This window comes from Manacus vitellinus, unplaced genomic scaffold, assembly GCF_001715985.3.
Source record: "Manacus vitellinus isolate BGI_N305 unplaced genomic scaffold, ASM171598v3 scaffold_26_pilon, whole genome shotgun sequence".
NCBI classification, from domain to species: Eukaryota; Metazoa; Chordata; class Aves; order Passeriformes; family Pipridae; genus Manacus; species Manacus vitellinus.
In genome coordinates, this window is record NW_021939960.1 from 11,623,650 (window position 1) to 11,642,867 (window position 19,218).

Genomic DNA, 19,218 nt, shown 5'->3' on the forward strand with positions numbered 1-19,218 from the left:
CAGAGAGCCCCACAGCAGGCACTGCTTTCTGAGAGGCAGAACAGCAGTGCAGAGGAGAAAAAGAAAAACTCTCAAGGAAGAAATGAACTACTTTAAAATCTGCATTGAACAGATCAGGCAAGACTCTCTTCTTACAGCTGCAGTCTCTTCTCCCTTGATCTTTACAGATTTACTCTGGTCTGAAATCAATGCAGAAAGCACACTGTGGTGCAAGTCCTAGAGGCTACACCACAAACAAGACACAGCTGAACAAAATAAGTAGTTTTCCTAAGATATTCTCTGTCTTCCAGCCTCGTGAGGACTGTACATACACTGTGGAGTAGATACTGTCTTAAATACTGCAACCCACCAGAACTGAAAAAGAGACCTTCTTGTTCCCTGAACAGCTCATGGGTCAGAACACAAACACAAGCTCTGCCAGGGACACAGGCTGGATTATGGATTGACAGCTCTTGCCTGGAAAAGAGAAGACTAAGGAAACACTGAAGAACCCCTGAATGGCAGGAGGAGGAATGTTACCCATTCTCAGCCTGAAAATACTCCTCCTCAATTTCTCCACTACATTACAATTTCAGAAGTTCCCCCATTGACAAAGCAGGTCTTCACTGGGAAAACCCTGGCAGAAAATTGGAGCTGCTTTTGTACCAGGTCTTTTCTTTGGCTTTATTGGCTCATTTTGCTTTTCCCATGCTTCTGTGAGACCAATACCCTTGCTGGGGTTTGTTCTAAGTCATCTCAGTTCAAGTCTCAAATCACTACAGATATTCCAAACCCTTGAAAGGTCCAGATGCTCTCTCTCCTGGAACAAGGAATCTCTGCCACCCCTGTACCAAGCTGTGACACATCATCCTCAGAGAGAAGTACAGTCTCTGTCCATGCAAGTTCCCACTCTGACAGTAGTTCCCCTTTTACAGGAAGACCCAAACCCTCAGGTGCCAGCCCTGGACACTGCCTGAGGCACAGCCTGCCCCAGACAGCAATGCCTCTGGCCCAGCTGAATGCCCCTCATTTCCTGGCAGAACCGGTCCCCAGCTCGGGGTTACCCGGAACCCACAAGTGCTTTCCTTTCACATCTCCACGGGGTGGGGCAGTTCTTCACTGCTGCTGGGGGAGGGAATGTTCAAGGTAACAGCTGGGGCAACCTGTTGAAGGTCAGAAGGAAGACTTAAGTAGATCTGCAAAGTGCATTCACACCTTCCAGTGCTCCTTCAGCATCCTACCGCTGGATCTCGTTTTCTCTCCTCAAAGAGTGTTTCCTCAATAGAGGAAAAAATCAAGAAATGAGCTTTCAGAACAAACACCAGGAGACAGCAAAAGCACCTGCATGTGCTCACACAGAGCTGCTACACAAGCAACTGCCCCACATTTCCAGTGTTCCTTTTGCCCATTTACCCCTTTGAACAAAGGGATGGCACCCCCTATGTGACCTGCTCAGCAGCAGGGGCTTCTCCAGAGCACTCCCTGTGACCTCAGTGTAATGAACAGAATTAATATGGCAAAGCCTCTAACACGGCACCACTTCCCAGCAGCACAGCCACAGCCTCTAATTGATTAGTCCATAAAAATCTGTGCACTAAATTGAAAGGAGCTGCACTAATTCTCTTTTATGTTAAATTTCTGTCTTTCTCCTTTATCGAATCCTTCGTCGAATGTCCCTTCTGCTGCCTATTGTGGGCTTGCTCTGGGCCTGTTTTCCTCTTGCCCAGATTAAGTACCTAATCAAAATCTTGTCTCCCTTAATGGCATAAAATTGAAAGATAGATATTGCACTTTACACAGCTGATTAAACACTAGAATGTGGCTAAATGCTTTACAGGGCTTGTTACATTAACTAACTCTGTCATCTGCCAGCTATCTTATAATTGCATATGCTCATGTTGCCACTGGTGAAGCCAAGGTAAGATTTCTTTTCCCTCCATTAGCTCTTCCCACTCTCCCTCCCTCCACGTTGCCACCCACAGGCTGCATGTCCATGAGGAGCTCAGAACTCCCCTGTAGCAGCCACAGGAAGAAACACCCTCTGCTGCTGTTAGACTGTAATCTTCTCTATGTTCACAGGTCAGTCACAGGTTTGTGACCACCTACGGTGACTAATGAAAGGACAGTGTATATACACAGCCTTTTTTTGTCAAGGAAGCAGGAACAATCCTGCCCACCTTTGCCTTCTTCACACCTTTGATACCAGTCACCTTGTTCCACAAGCCTGAAGAAAACAAGGATAGAAGAAAAAAATATTCTTATACTAATTTGTATCAGAGCATGTATTGGTCTGAACTTCCCACTGGCTTGTCAAAGCAGGATCTCACATAGGTATCTGATGTTGCATATCAGCTTTCTCCTTACACTGTAACAATAATGATGTAGATGGCCCTTGTGGAACACTTAGAAGTCTATCTCAGTTGATTTGCTTTTCAGAGGAGAGTTTCACCTTTTGCAAGGCATTCACAGAGAATGATCCCTAAACACCATCTTCGACTGGATTGCTTCAAGGAAGAAATGAACCAACCAACACAAAAAACCTTTACCAGAAATTTCTTTGGAAGAAAGAAAAGTGGTAGAGATCATTTTTTTTTAATGTTCTTAGGACTTGTTAACAATTGAAACATTAATCAGGGCCTACGTTTTGATTAAAGATACAAATCGTGTTGCCAAAAATACTCTGCAGGTAAGATTTGTTGTCTTTGTCATCCACAGGCACAGCAATTCTAGAAACAGATCTGCTCCTATGCACAAATATTTCTATATAGATTGCTTTAAAGTAATTGCCAAAACCCTCCTCCCTTTTAGGACAGAAAATAGACTACACATTACACTCAGACTGTAAAATGTGGAAAGCTGGTTCAGTTCCTGTGCCTTTCTTCCCAACCTCAATCTTTTACAGAGAATCTCTTTGTTACACAATAAAATAACACATCATCCATTTCTGGTCCATCTATTACCTTAAAAACCTCTTTTCTTCTTCCCGAATTCCACTGCAGAAGGTGCTAAAAGTTCTTTTTTGCCACCTTCTTTCTAATTCTGCCCCTTACTGTCCAAAGGCAGGACCCCAGCCAGGCCAGAGGTTCTGTGTGGGAGTCAGTCCCTCCAAGGGACTGTGTTCACAGCCAACTAATGAGCCACTGCTGAGCTTTGCCCTAAAAATACCCAGAGGTCCAATTTCGCTCCCATGGGCTAAGCAGTGAGGGTTTACTGGGTGAGTCCTCCTTCCCCAGTTTACATGAGAGCTGAATCAACTTGGGCTGAAATTCTGCTGGCAATTAATAATCAATTAATTGTTTTCTTATCCCACAAGGATTCTACAGCTTCCCATCTTCCATTCTTTGGTTCTGTGCTGAAACCACAAAAATTAGCTCATCCTAACATTATTAATGGTTCATAAAAGCTTACTAGAGGCTTATTAAAGCTTTACTGAGTGCTTGTTTTTAAATATTCATAAAGGCACAATATATACTTTATTAAGACATGATGCAAGTTACAAAATTGACCCCTGCACTAAACATAAAGATCCCTGGAAAGATTCATCTGAAAGCACAAGAAATCCACAGAAAAATGCATCTACAGTTCTCTCCTAATCCTCCTTTTCTGAGGAGGTAATCTTGTCAAATCCTTTTGCCTGTAGTTTCACACTTACTAAAATTCTTTAGTTTAAGCTAACATAGTGATTCCAAATTTCCTTCTGCCATTTCAGAAGAACATTCCCTTTTATATCAAGATCACTAGACAGCAAAACTGATTTGGCAGATTTAAAGGAAAAAAGCAGTGATTTAGTTCAAGATCAACCTGCAGGTACCAAAAGTAGGTGGAAGTTTACCCAAGTATAAGCCAAAGCCCATCTCATGCTGGTCATTCAATACACACAATTCTTCACCACTAGGCATTTTCTGAACAGAAAAATGAGTGGCTTCATGACCTGCCACACTATTTTCTGTTGCTGACTTCTGAGCTGGACCCACAATTTAGAATAAATCATAAAAGCAAGACCAAGTTTGACAATTTTGTCCTAGTGCTTAGTGGACATTTGGCCAAAGCCACATTCCCTTGGCAGTCCTGCAATTCAGCACAACTGTCAAAGCCCTTCCAGCAGAGGTACAGCAATCCAGCAGGATATTGGGTAGACTTACAGAAGTATAGGAGAAGCAACAAAGTTTTATCAGGTTTTTTAATATTAGTTATAACCAATGCCATCAACCACTCACTTTCAGGATCAGATTCACAAAGAAATATATTAAATCCTTTTATATGTATAAATCCCTGCCAAGCATCTACTTGCACTCTGAGGCGTGTTTGGGAGCCCTGGAATTCCCATAATGTTCTCTCCAGCACGAGAACACCACCTGTACCAGTGTGCAGCCAGAAATGCTGCATTTCACAGGGCTGTCTGATGAGGTGCTGAACAGAACTGATGGGGTGACTCTCCAAAGCCACAGCAGCATCACAATTCTGAATAACAGCCCTGCTGCTTGGCAGCCAGAACAGTGCTCGTGTGCCCTGCTGGCAAGGCCTGGGGGGTCCAGCCCAGCCCTGGTCCTGCCGCTCTTCCTGGAGCCTGAGCAGGTTTATCCACAGAACTCTGCTGCTCTCCCAGTGGAAGGAGAAGGATGGGCTGAAAGCTTGAACTTCACACACACCTTCAAACATTATTTCTTCTCTCCTGTCCCCCAAAAGGGTCCCAGCAGCTTAGAGATCCACTGTCTGTGGGGGGTTACAGGGGATGGGGTGGGCAGTGGAGTAAAGGATCCCACACAGACAGGGAGAGTGACTGAGAAAAGTCCTACCCCTACTTAGAGTTCTCCACCTTTTCTTTTTTGAAAATGGTTTTCCAGTACAGGAATATTTGGAGATCCTGTGCTACTTCTGGGGCCACAGAAGATCCCACAGCATCACTGAGCAGTGCTGGATGTCTGCACTGGGGAAAGCTGCTCCTGCCCACAGGACAGCAGTCAGCAGGATGGATCCATCAGCATCCTGGGGTCTGTCTCCTTCCAAAGAAGTGAGGGATGGAGGATAAATCAGGCACAAATATCCCAACAAGGAGTCAGAGTCAAAAGCCATGGAAGAAAAGCCAAAGCAGGAAATTAGGAACTACAACTGTTTTTAATGAAATGGTCACAATGAGTTATCAGCAATGCTTGGAAACACCTCACCAGCAGGACCTAAATGAGCTTTAAACAACTTCACTGGATGAGCAGCCTCTGATCTGCCCTTCTGAGATGCCTCCTGGTTTTATTCATAGGAAAACAAAAGGACAAGAAAGACTAACATTCCCAGTAAGAGCAAAATAATTCAGCTACTTCAAAACTGCATCTTCTTAGCTGATCCTCACTTCTCAGTTCCCACTCTGTTTCTCCCCAGGGACTGTTTGATTAAATATATATGAATTAAAAGTATCCATTCCCTTTTGAACTAGGTTAAAATTAACAGTGACCTAAATCAGACCCCACAGTCCTGGCAGCAATTACTTATCAATGAATCATTATCCATCTCTAAATGCAATTCCTCTCTCCTTCCAAACTTCTTGGACTTTATGTGTATGAAAAAAAAGCGCGTTTGCAAAAATAATTCAACAAAGTCAGTATCTTCCAGGGGGTGTGGAATGGACACAAGACAAAGAACAGACACTAGAGGAATAGAAAACATTTGCCATTTTCTCACTTCCTTTCAAGATTTTCTTCACATTTCCAAAAGACAATCAGAAACAGAAAGTGAATTCAGATCCAAATGAAAACAAAACAAAACTAAAAAAGAAGTCAACTTTTTTACTCTGGCCACAGTTGCCATTTCAGCAGTCTATTTTCTTCTTTTCTGGTCATTGCATGCCATGAGGAAGTGAGATCAAGCCATAAAACAGGACTTTGGGGGTCCTAATTGTCCTTCAGAGAGATGTTTTTCTGAAACAATTTCTAAGCTTCCTTTTTATTTGTACACAACCTTGAACAACAAGATCTCTTGTACCCATTCAGGAATGAAAAAAACCAGAAAAATAAACAACCTTTTTAAGCCAGTGCCTATAACCAAGGTGCAAAAAATTGCTATTATTATAACCCTCATACGATCTGATTTTAGATCTCAGGGCAGCCCAGTAGTAAAGCAGAAACATCTTTAGAGCAAGAAACTCAAGTGGTTCCACTTGGTTAGTGTCAGGGATTTGCTCGAGTGGAAATCAAAGGTCTTACTGCAGGATTTGAGAGGTGTTGTGCTTAATGCTCCCTCTTTACACACTGAAACAAGATCTATTTTTCAAGCCCTGAGTGACCTTGACAGCTGAAGACATTTGTCCCACTTGCCTAAGGTGAAGGAACTGCAAATAACTCCTCATCTTAAAGGAATTTCTACAGTCACATTTAGAACATAAAGGGGCTACATTACTCCAAACTCAAGGATCCCAAGAGATCTCTAGATAAGCAAGGCAGGCACCTGGACAGGCTGGAACACTCCCAATCATGACTCTCAGCTCACCAAATATGGGTTTTTTCACAAGGAGCTCCCACTGCTGAGCAGTTTGAATTGTTTTCATGTTCCTCACAATGGCAGCAGTTAAATGGCAAAGAGCAACAGCATTATTTATAAAGCCACAATTAAATAGCTTTAAAATACTGACAAGATAAAAAACCAGATAGAAGCTTAGCACTGGCATCCTTCCATTTCAGGACACTGTGCCTAGAAAGGTGAAAGACTAAAAAATGCCACAAAATGTAAACGTGAAAGAGCAGCTCCAGCACAGAGCTCTGGGTCCAGCCCTGGAACCTGAACATGCTCCATTTGTTGGGTTGGATGGTGGCCCTGCCTGGTGCCACGTTCCTGAGGTGACAGAGGAGCTTTGGAAGGCTTGGCTCTGCCTTCCCCTGCATTGCAGGGGAGGGGGAACTACCCCAGCCAAAGGATGCAAATGGGGAAGGAGCAGCCTTGCTGGGACCGGCACAGAACTTAGCCATAATGAATTCAATTCCTTTTTACTGTGGAGGGAAAGTTACGCTTGCAGGCATAGTTTGGGCCTTGTTTTTAAATGCAGAGAATAGTGAAATAGATGCAACGTTTATGAATTATTAAAACCTGCATGAGGATTTCTTTTCCTCTTCCACAGCTTCTTGTTTAATCCTTATTCATTGTTGGAGGCTCTGGGGATGACTGACACTTAACACATCCCTGTCGTGCTTCCTCACCCACCCAGTGCCTGAGTGGGAGGAGAAAGAAGCACAACCCCCCCCAGCATATGCAGATCACAAGTGCTACAACCTGTTCCACTTCTCCTCACTCCCCACACCCCTGGACCAAGTCTCCTGCAAAGAACTGACAGAAACATTGCCACCTGGAAGAGTGTCCCAATAGCATCACTTCATCTCTTACATGATTAAGAACCTTTTTTCACCCTGGCAGTAACAGATATTAAGGATTAACAAAGTTCATGATTTTATTTTTAAGTAGTATCTATATTTTGTAGTGGCTTTGGTGGTAAGGGGATGTGTGCTGATGTAATTATATTTTTTTCTTAAGAAAAATATAGTTTGGGGCGTATATTTAGGAACAGAGTTCAGAGATATGGAAATATTTGAGCATCACATCACATACCAGTCCTCAGCACACAAAGAGATCCCCCCAGAACACAGGCTGGCAGTGTTAGCCACTCCATTATTCCCTGGATATTTACAGCATCAGCTGCAATATAAAACCTATTTCCTATTTTCACAGGGAGCAAGAACAAACATCTAGGCACTAATTAATCCCAGTCTCTCATATGGGGAATTTTGAACCAATGCTTAATTCACTGCCAGCAATGTCACTGTAGCAATGATGGTCCAGCACAAACACCAGACGAGGTTCCAGGTGGAGCAACTGAGAAAAGCAAAGGGAGAACAGTCAAGTTTGGGACCTTCTGTTCAGAACTGGCTGCTTATCCCCAACCCCCACTATATCAGACACTAAGAAGAAGGTCTCACCTTTCCTGATAAAGTCTGCCTTGCTCTAAACACAGAACAGAAGACAATAAGGAATCCACAACACAACACAGGTCTAGGCGTTTGAGATTAATTCAGAATATTTGAGGCATTGAGGAGTTAAGAGCAACAACAAATAATGTACAGAAAGTTGGGCCACATTAGACTGCTCCATCCCCATTAGTACCTCCCTGGGTACTGTGTTGAGGCAGTGTCTTTCAAAAGCCCCATGTCAACCATTTCACTGTATGCCCAGTGTGCTCACAGACTACCTCCCTTGATCCTAGAGCTCAGATTATGCCCCAGAGTCTGGTAAAGTCAGTGGTAAACCACATATTAACGTGTGCATGCTTTTAATCGGACTGGAAAAAGAAGTTTGAAAGTTTACACTGAGAAACAAACATAAAAATCAAAATTACAAAGCTGACATGAGAGGAAATGCTTGTGAGCCACTGCAGCTCTTGTGTTCCAACAACCAAACCTGGTTTTCACCAGTGACAGATTTTTGTTTTCAAAAATCAAACCAAGCATAAAGTACAAAATACCAAATGGGAGAAGGAACCACAACTTCAGACAATGAAGATAAACCTGATTTTTAATTCACTGAAGACATGAACCAAAAAATTTCCTCTTTCTCTAAGAAAGTTCCCTGTATGAGTTTTACCTGTGTCTCAGGGTTACAGCTTTGACACTGGAACAGCTCCTGGCCAAAGTGAGGCTGATGGAATTGTTAGGGTTTGCACTGACTGGATTGTGAATCCTGCAGGAAGATTCAAGAGCTGGAGCTCAAACAATCCTGTGTCCTGCAGCACAGTGTGACAGCCCACACTGATATATCAAATCAAGAATAGTTTTGTATCAAGTTACAGAATATTCTGTCAAGCTGAAATATTTAAGGAGGCACAAGCTTCCTTGACAGCTATTTTTAGATGTGCTCAAAACTATTAGTTCAATAAAAGAGTAATACTCTAAAATCTATTCCTGCCCTGAACAACTCTGAGCTCCCCAAGAGCTCCACCCCTGTGTAATCAAACTGCTAAAAGTTTTTGTTGTATTTCAATATCACTTCTACCATTTTCCCTTTTCCCTTTCTTATTTCTCCTCCCTAAGCACCAAGAAATCCATCTCTGTGCATAAACACACTTTATCACCATATTATCTGTGGCAAATGGCACTAAAATAAAACACATCCGCCCTGCAAATGAGAAATGGAGAAAAGCCTGCATGGTTTTAATGAAATTGTGTGTGTGTGACATTTCCATTGTATAAGCACAACTATTTAACTGTTCACCAGAGAGGTTGAACCGAGAACATGTTTGTACCAAAAGATGGGCTTAATGTTTGAGATTACTGGGTATGCCCATGTAAACTTCTTTCCAGTCTCCACAAAAGGTAATATATTTAAGTGTTCTTTTAATTTAGTACATTTTTTTCCCCAGTTAAGAGCACTGTTTTTCAAAAAAAAAAAAAATTCACCACCATTCTTCTGTGAGTTTCAACTGCTGTCAGAAAGCTTTTGTTTCCCTATGTTTATTAATAAGCTATCTCTTTAAATCTACTCTGCTGTGCTCTTCAAATTGTAAAGAGCATACAAATGAGACACAAAGCAGCTGCCAAATGCACAAGTAAAGCTTGGCCTGGCCAGTAATAAGCAAAAATAATTTAATCCTCCCTAACACTTTGCAATCTAGGCAAAAAATATGTATAGGAGTTGCATCAAACCCAAAATTTATCAGATAAAGTTTTGACAGTTAAAGTAGAGAGATGCAGAAGAGATCAATATTTTCCTTAGCTAACATAATCTATTTATGAGTTACTGGGGATTGTTGATGAAGATTTTTCAATCAAAATTTATCCATCACAACACAAACATTTGGGAGAATCAACTGTACTAACAACAACAATTTTTAGAGTAGCAACTTTGTTACAGCTGAATGCAAACACAAGCCTCAAGAGTCCTCCTAGACTTCCCACTTGAAAAAGAACAGGAAAAGCTGAAAATAAATTAAAAAACCAAACTACTGTATTATGTTTTAAAGTAGATATTGCTCTAGAAAAGCAAGGGGTTTAATTCTGAAATAAGTGCATATAAAGTTGCATCTTTCTAGTTTATCAACACAAACTGACCTGCTCAGTTGACTGAACTTCTGCTTTCAGAATAGAAAACAAAACGATTTCCCATCTGACATTTCACTCAAACGTAGAAAGGGAAAGGAAATCCAAAGTATTGTAAATTTTGAGTCTAAACAAACTCTTTTCTGTTTCCCTCACATCATATAGCTTGGAAGGCAAAAGAGGAGTTATAAGTAAATCAGGTCAGCAACTGCAAAATTATCTGAAGTTTAAAAATTGAGCACTGGGTCACAGAAAGGCTTTCTGCAATGAAATAAACCTTACAAAGAGTAAATTGGGCACATCACTGATTTACACACTTCAAACATTTAACAGAAAAAAGCAAACAAACAACTACTTCAAATTTTAGCCAGTTGAGTGTTTTAAAATTAGTTTCTTGTGTGACCATTCCCTGGACGTCATCTTGTGCAGATTGTCAGCAGAGAGCAGTCTGGTGACAGGTTCAGTGCTCAGCTGAGCTCAGGGGTCTGCTCATTCACTGCCTGTTTTCTCTTCTACTGAAGAAGACTCACATATGAAAAGGCACAGGACTTTTTGCTACCTTACAAAAAGCTAAATACAAGCTGTAAAGAAAACGACCATCATTCTACCTGTAAAGACAAGGAATTTCAGTCAGGTGCCATGCAATCCTTGGAAAAGGATTCCCCACCAAAGGAATGGGGTCTGCTGCCTGTCTCTCCTGCGAGCATCTGCCATCACCCCTCATACGCACAGACAGCTCCCAAACCCAGGATGCTTCACCAGGCAGAGCAGGTATTTTTCCCAGCCAGCTCCAAGTAAAGTGTTTGAGTTACAGACCAATTCTTTGCCATGGTTTCTCTTCTAAAACAGAGCAAAGGCTTCCCAGGGCTATTGCTTTCAATTGGAAGGGAACAAAATGAACAGCCCTGAAACAGAATACACCAAAGATTGGCTGTGGTAGCACAGTAGCAAAAAAGAAAAACAAAACACCACAAGAGGCACTTCTGCTCCCCCTTTATTTACATCAAACCTTGTGGATGAGATGCTCTGCATTACTGTGCTACTCACACATCTACTACATCCAGCTTTATTTTGGCTGGGTTTTGCAGCAGCCCATGAAAAGTAACTGGTTTGAATTCTGCAGCAAGTCCTGAGTTTTTAGAAAGGATTACTTTCATGGAACTTCTTTGAAAGGGAAGTATTTGCAGTCATCTATGGAGCAACTTGAATAATGGGAAGAGAATAATCCACTGCTGACAAGTAACCTGTGGACATGTAGCCCTGTTCCTCAGCTCTTATTTTACAGTTCACAGATGATTTGGAGCAATCTCTTGCAGCTCACTTCATGTTTGGGAGCAGTCTTTGTTATCTGCCCCTGGTGCTGTGTGTGACAGCTTCCAGCCTCCTGGTGCTGTGTGTGACACAGCTTCCAGCCTCCTTGCTGAGACAGGAACCTGCTCAGCAGGAGAATTCCAGCCAGCATGTGACAAGCAGCAAATACTCACCTTTGTCCATGAATTGCCATTGCTGGCATGCAAAAACATGTCTTTGTACATATAAGAGACACTTAAGAATCTGCAACAAAAATTCTACTTCAATTTTTTCCAGAAGAGACATCATGGCACCAAAGTTCCTGGGGCTGTGTGCCCAACCTGAGGTTTCCTAACAAGTGCAGCTGTCACACATCACCACCCACCTACTGTCCATCAAAAACCCCACCCTCAGTCATCCTCAAGGTGTGACAAATTAGATGCTAAAACTCACTTATCAGCTGACTATTTGGTCTCTATTTAGTGTTTGTGGTTGGATTCTCTTCACACTATAATTTTCATCCTAATTAAGACTTCTGGGTGAATCCCCAACACAAATAAAATTAATTTGTAAAGAGTAAATACAGAGGAACAAATCACAGTCCAAGTGCACAGTCTCTCAGAGCCTGTGAGACTGTCTGCAGAATCCTTCTTGCAGATCCTCTTAGCCAGCTCTAATCATTTATTTAAAAATAGACTAACAGAATAGTCTGTCCTGGAGAATGAAAGCATCTGTTCGTCTCAGCGTGGATTCCTTTAGGAGGGAGGGGTAATTATCACATCCAGCATTACCACAGCTCAGACCTACTCTTTCATTTTCTCTCTTTAAATGCCAAGTGAAGTGTTTGTAAATAACTTGACTGCACAAACTGCAGCTCTCCAGGCTGAATTGTCAGTGAGTCAAGTCAGTCCAAGTCAGCTGGACAAACAGAGCCTGGATGGCCTCAGGACAGGGTGTTGGTTACAGCTGCTCTGCCCTCATATCCCATCTACATCTGACAGACCTCTGACTTTTGGGGTTGACTGGGGCGTAATTTGGTGTTTTATTGTGGATTTTCCGGGTTTTTGGGTTGGTTGGGGTTTTTCTATTTGGTTGGTTTTGGGTTTGTTTGGTGTTTAGACCAAAGAACTTGCGTCAAAGCACAAAACAGGTGAGAGTACCGTTCTCTGGCAGCACTTTTGGGAGCTCTGAGGATCGTGTTGGTATCTGTGAAGTCCAGGCAGAGCACATCTGTACCTATCCAGATGTTTTGGTTGCTCCTACAGTGAGTCCAAGGTGGTGGCAGGCAAGTCAAGAGGTGTAAACTTTGCATGTGGATACGAAGAGGCTTTCGTAGTTCATGGAAAGCAAGAGCCTGACACATTCCTAATGCAACACAGAAGTGAAAACTCTAAAATGAAAAAGAAAGCAATGCCATCATTCCATGCTAACAGAGGGCCTCTGCCCTGCTAATAAATTACTCGGAAAAAAGATTTACTGAACAAGCAACTAAACATAAGCTCCCAGCACAGTGTTGTGACAGAAATAGCTAATGTTGGTTTTAGAGGTATAAACAAGAGGAGCAGTAAGCAGGATTGATGAAGTGATTATACTTTTATTTATGACATTGGTGAGACCAGCAAAAGGCATACAAAGCTCAGTTGCAGTGTTGCAACTTTTTTAAGAGTATTGAGAAAAAACAAAGATCTGAACAACTGAGGGGCAAATAACAGATCTCAATGAGAGCTGAAAGACCTCAATCTATTTAGCCTATCAACAAAGACTGAGAGGTAACTTGATTAGTGTATAAGTACCTTCATGGGGAGAAAACAAAGGGCATTAAACGGCTCATTAATCTATCAGAGAGAGGCATAACAAAAACTAATGGCTGGAACCTGAAGCCAGACTGATTTAAATTTAAAACCAGGCACAATTCTTTTTTTTCTTTTTCTTTTTTTTAACATTGCGAGCTGTTCTCCAGCTTTGGATACGTTCAAATCAAGAAGTGGGTGCTATCTGGAATATCTGTTTTAGACAGACAGAAGTTACACTGTAGTTAAGCACAAAAGCTCTTGGAATCAATCCTGTGGTAACCAGGAGAAATGCAACGGCCTACAACACACTGTAAGTCAGAGGGACAATCTAGGGGTCCCTCTTGGCCTCAAATTCCATGAACTTGTGAACTACGAAAAAGCCATCTCTCTGCCCTCCTCATAAATTCATTCTGATTTTCCACCTACATACAGTCTTTGCTGAAACCCTTGTGTTTTATAACAGGGATGTACAAAAGACTGGAGTAAAATCTAAAGCCAAGTTGAACCTTGTGCTGAAGCACAACCAAAGAGCTAATTATTTTGCTTGCTCTTTAAAATTGGGTTTTGCACTCATGAGGAGTATTAGATTGATGACACTGATAAACTAGAGGGGGGTAGAGGGTAGGAGTGAAGAAAATACGAATTTAAAATGGTTCAAGCACACAAAGCACCTCATCCTGCAAGATGACTGAAGGACTATTCTGTAAATTGGTGGTTTATCACTCACAGTTGTTCTGCCCCAACCTTGCAATTCATATCAAGAAAAAGGGTTACTACTAACCAACTATGTATTTACCAAAGCAGAGTCATAGAACTTATTTTTGTGTTATTCAAAGCTCTTTATAAATATGGCTGATACATTTGGAAAAGAAAAAGAAGGTGGTGGTAGACCCTAACTCTTAAAACTTTCTAGATACGTTACACCACAAAAGTATGCAATTAATTTGAACTAAATTGAAATTTACAGAGCTGAATTAACATTGCAAAACCAAAGCATTTTCTTTGGTTCAACATTTGAAGTAATGACATAACCACTTTCAGCGTGAAAACGATTTTCTTTGCAATCTTAAAATTCGGTCCCCACACTGAAAATTCCCTCCCACCTCTGCGTGGTACTGGATTGTCTGTGGAGGATGGGACACTGCAGGCGGGATAGCGAGTGCCACACGAGGCTGCTGTTCAGAGCACAGACTATTTGCACAGCCCATCAGATAACGCTCCTTGGGATCAGGGATTGCAGCAGTGCTGAAGATGTGGGAGCTCTCAGCCTCCTCCCCAGCCCTGGTTCCTCCAGGCACCCTCCCTGCAGGAACAGCCCAGCCATTGGCACCCCAGCAGAGGCTCTGGGTGCCTCCTGGCCTCAGCCTTCCTTGCTGCTTCCTTCTGGAGTAGGAAATGTTTGCTTTCAAAGAAGACTCAGTTCCCCCACCCTGTCAGTGGAGATTTCAGCTCTCCCTTCCCTGTGCCCTGGTGAATGAAGATCAGCATGAATGGAGCCGGCTCTGCCCACACAGGGCTGTGGATATGCACAAACTCAGGAAACCAAGTCTTCATTTGATCTGCCCCCCCAGCCGATGCATTTTAAAGACAGGCCCACAAAGCCAATCAATAGGGACCATTCAGATACTTGCTGTCAGCGGCTGAAAGAAAATGGATACCGAGAAAGCCATAACTATGATAAATTCAGGCTCTGCTTCTCTCTGACTAATGTAGGCACTAAAACACTCCATGAATATCCTGCTTTGAAACGTGTCATATTTCTGAGAGGCCAATCAATCTCGGGTTCTCTGTGGACCACATTAAAATACATTTGTCACTGTAAGTTTATGAAATATTGATGGTGTTTTTTAGGGGGGGTGTTAGGAGGTAGAGAGGTGGATCAAAAAAAGAGGGGGGAGAGCTACTTTAATGAATTATCTTTAGGCTAGAAGGAAAAGAAGAAACAAATGTCGGTGCTTATTGTAGAAGAGGGTGAAAAACAGGAAACAGAATTGCTTACTGAAGGAAGATATTTGTTGGATTAATAAGAAAGATCATGTAGATGAATGTGTTACAGAGGCCCTTCAGTATTTCAAGCTCAATTTGAACTAGATTTGTTATTTTATTAAACCTTTAATTTTTTAATTTGGTAATTAATAAAAATAAAACCAGACCTCCCTTAATGACATTCACAGAGGGGAAATTAAAAGTGTGTCTGTGTTCAGAGGGGAGCAGGGTTCCATTGCCCCAGGCACTGCATCATATTTATTCCTGAAAGAAAAAACAAGCCTCACCAGCACTTCCAAGCAGACACACACACTCCACAGGGAAAAGAAATGGAATAGAACAGGGATATACAGAGAGAAATCACCTACTGGTGCATCTATCTACACACACTCAATACCTGACCTTTCTTGGTGTTTTTCACTAAGAAAATTTCCATCTCAAAAATTCATCATCAGAATAACTTCAAGACCAGAAATGAGAAAGAAGAAACTAAGAACCAAGGTGGAAGTGGGACCATGTCACACAGAGTAATTAACTTGAGATTGGAAAGGGAGCCTGTTGCAGATCCTCCCACCTCCAAGCTGGGAGTTCTCAGCCAGTCCAGGGCTTTCCAGACAAGACCCCTCTACCTTTCTGTAACCCAACTAAACACCTAATGACATACCCAGTTTTCTGCATGAGTAGCTCCACTGAAGTCAATAAAGCTATTCACAAGTGTAAAGTTAAGCCTGAGCTTAAATACTGTGGTACTGTTATCTGTGTTTGTAAGTCAAGTGTGGAACTGCAGCTAGTTTGTGTAAATAATTTGGAATTGGGTCATTTTTCACCATTTCTGTCAATGCAAAAAGCAGTTTTTCAGGTAAGAACAACAGCAGCATTCACCAAAGGAACAAAAAGTAAATCCTCATATGCATTTTTAACTCACAGATGCTAAACTTTTTGGTAAAGACATTATGCCATGTTGGTAGGAAAAACACTCTTAGGCAATAAATAGCACATTCTACTTTAGTGATGAATAGCAACAAAAATAGAGGCAGAAGCATAAAATTTTTCATTTCTCACAAATCTGGAAAAATACGAACTTTTCTATTAGTTTTGGCCTGTGGCCCAAACATCTTCCCTTCAGCCTTTAGGAAGAACCTCACTCTTCTTACTGAGATTATCCAACAGATATACAGGTCTGTCCTTTATTTCCTTTGCTTTAGTTGAGGTATTTTGGCTATAACAATGTGACTGTTTAGGAAACTTGCATTAATAAGCAATTTTTCTACCTCCACCTCAACAATTTCAGCCAAATTGAAGACTTACATCTGCATGGAGGGCAGGAGGAAGGAAGCATTTTGTTTCCCCATCAGTTTGATGCAAGCATAAACATTTCAGCATGTTCTAGTGATTTGCTAGAGTCAGTTCAATATTAAATTATGCCTCTTACACTGCTGCAATTCTTCCCAAGAACAGTAGCTCAGGTGTCCAAATCCCCATTTTTTTCCCCCCAAAGGCTGCAGTCCTGGATTAAACTGCTTTTCCCACCACACACTACAGTTTCCTCTCTCCACTAGGCACAATACCCTTGTGCCTCAACATTACTAAAATGGTTTTCTTTTCCCCACCCCGAATCTTATCTCAAATATTTCCAAGTTGTTATTATTGTCCTCTGCACACCTGTAGCACACACAGACCCCACTGATTGGCTATGGCTGTATTAGATCATGTGTTGAGCAAAAAAAAAATAAAAAAGAGGATTATTTGAGACAGAACTTAGCCTTGACTTTTCACACTTGCTACAAAATGAAGTTTGGGCTCAAATTTGGTGTCAGTGTGAGCCTGTGCTGTCACAGACCTCAGGGCTGTGCTGACACTGCTAAAATTAATCAGAAATATCACCAAGAACCATATTTCAAACATAAAGAAGACTTTGGAATGTACATGAGAGCAAAATGCAGCCACTGCAGTGAAGGCAGGTGGGCCCACAGTGCTGGAAGGGCCCAGCAAGGAGCCCCCATGAGCAGCAGACCTTGTCCAAGCCTGGCCCGTGACTGCAGGGCATCAAACCAGCCTGGGAATTCAGAAACCTGCATCTCTTCCCCCCAGGCAGCCCCTTCAGAGTTCTGGCCTCAGAGCAGCCTGTTGGGGGTATTTTCTGCACCAGCATTGTTCCCTCACAGCCCAGCCAATGTGCTTGGCAGTGTCTCAGAAATGGGGCTCCACGGACCCCTCCTGGGCACCAGGAAGGCTCAGTGCCAGCAGCTTTCCAGACAAGGCTTCCCCTTTGGTTTAAGTCTATTATTTGTCCTATCACTCTTGCACCAAAGTCATCCCAAACCAGAAAGGGCCAGAAGAGAAACCTAATAAATTGTGTAACAGTACATGACATTTTCCATACCGAGAAGTCAGACCCCCATCCCTCCAAGCAATGCAAGGAAGGGCTGGCTTATCCTGACATCCAAGTTTTAAACCTCTGTATCTCTTCAAAATGTGGGACTTAGATACTTTTATATGGTCCCAGTTAGACAGAAATCAGATAATAGAGTCTAATGATCCCTTTGAGCCTTAAACTCAGTGATGCCTTTGGGTATGTTTATAAATAAACTACAAAACTCATGAAAAAAACCCCGATCCTTGACCTCCAAACCCTCGTGCTCCCTAGGCTGCATGGCTCCTGATCTGCCACGATAGCTTGAGGCAACATTTGGAGCCTTTTCACATTTATTAGAGAACTATGCTTATGACAAAATACATATTAAAAGAAGTTGTAAAGCTGGTTTCTAGATTCATTAAGCACCAGGATTCATGTCATCTTTGATAATAGTTTATACTCAGCATTTTCATATGCCCTCTATTTACATTTCTAAGCGGTCTATAAATATCTACTCTAAGTGTACTGAGGACTGGCAGCCCATCTTTCCCTACAGGTCTCTTGACCCTTTGGAAGTCACTCTTCCCAAAGGACAGCCTGACATCCTGAGCAACAAACAAGACATTTTTAGATGATGTATCATCAGTTCGTGTTGGTTCTGGCTTTTACTTCACCTTAGTTTGTATTTCAGCAGTAATTGTGGCAGTCATTTCTGTGCTGCTCAATAACGTCCCAAAGGAGTCTGTTCCGCTGCCTTCCAGCAGGGCACAGTCCCACTCAAGTTGTGCCTGCACAAAACCTGGGGAACGACACTCCTGGAAAGATGTTTATCTGAGTCTCTAAAAGCATTGTCAGGCAGTCAGAAACATTCACCTAAAGCCAGTAACTGCTTAAAAATATTTTAACTGCAGTGTAAAACCCAGGCATATTTCTATAGTCAGTCCGACAGTGTGGGCACGAGACACCCAACTCTGACCATTTCAGCTTGAGAAAGGGACTGTCCTTCCAGCATGGCCAGTTACAGGCAAGGAAGGAAAAGGCAGTTAGTGGTGAAGTGTTTTCCTCAAAAGTTTCACTTTAGGTGGGTCACCTCACACAGTAACTAATGCCACGAGAACCCAACCTGAGACTAGTTGTAGATGAAGCAGCAACAGAGATCATTTAAAAAAACACATTTAAGGAAAAGAAAACAAAATTGTTGAATACTCACAAAACAGCTTGTAAAAGCAAAGTGAAAAAAGTAAGACATTTTAATAACCATTAATCAGGGGACATCCTAGCAATTCAGATAATTACAGTCACTGAGGTCTTAAGTATTTGGGAAGAGACCTTTCAGGAAAAAAAAAGATCAAAGTATATGGAAAACACAAAATTCATACACAGACATTCTAGACCTTCCAAAGATAGAGTATTTAAAATAGTCTAAGATATTAAGCTACTGTCTCACAATTCGTTAGAAATTAATTTACTGTGTTTCATGACTAGTTTTATTCTACATGTTGAAACTAAATGTTGTTCCCAATATATTTAAAATTTCTAGATCTTTTGCCTTCAGATTCTGAAGACAATGGTTTTATTTCAGAAGCTGCAGCACAGATTTAGAAATCCTGGGTGTTTCCACTTCTCAAACTATTCAGTTTCTCATGAGACCAAGACTCTGCTATAAAATACCCCAAGAAATTTACTGCACAAGAACAAAAAACCAGTCATGGTTTAATATTAATGGTTAGAAAAAGTAAATCTCCTC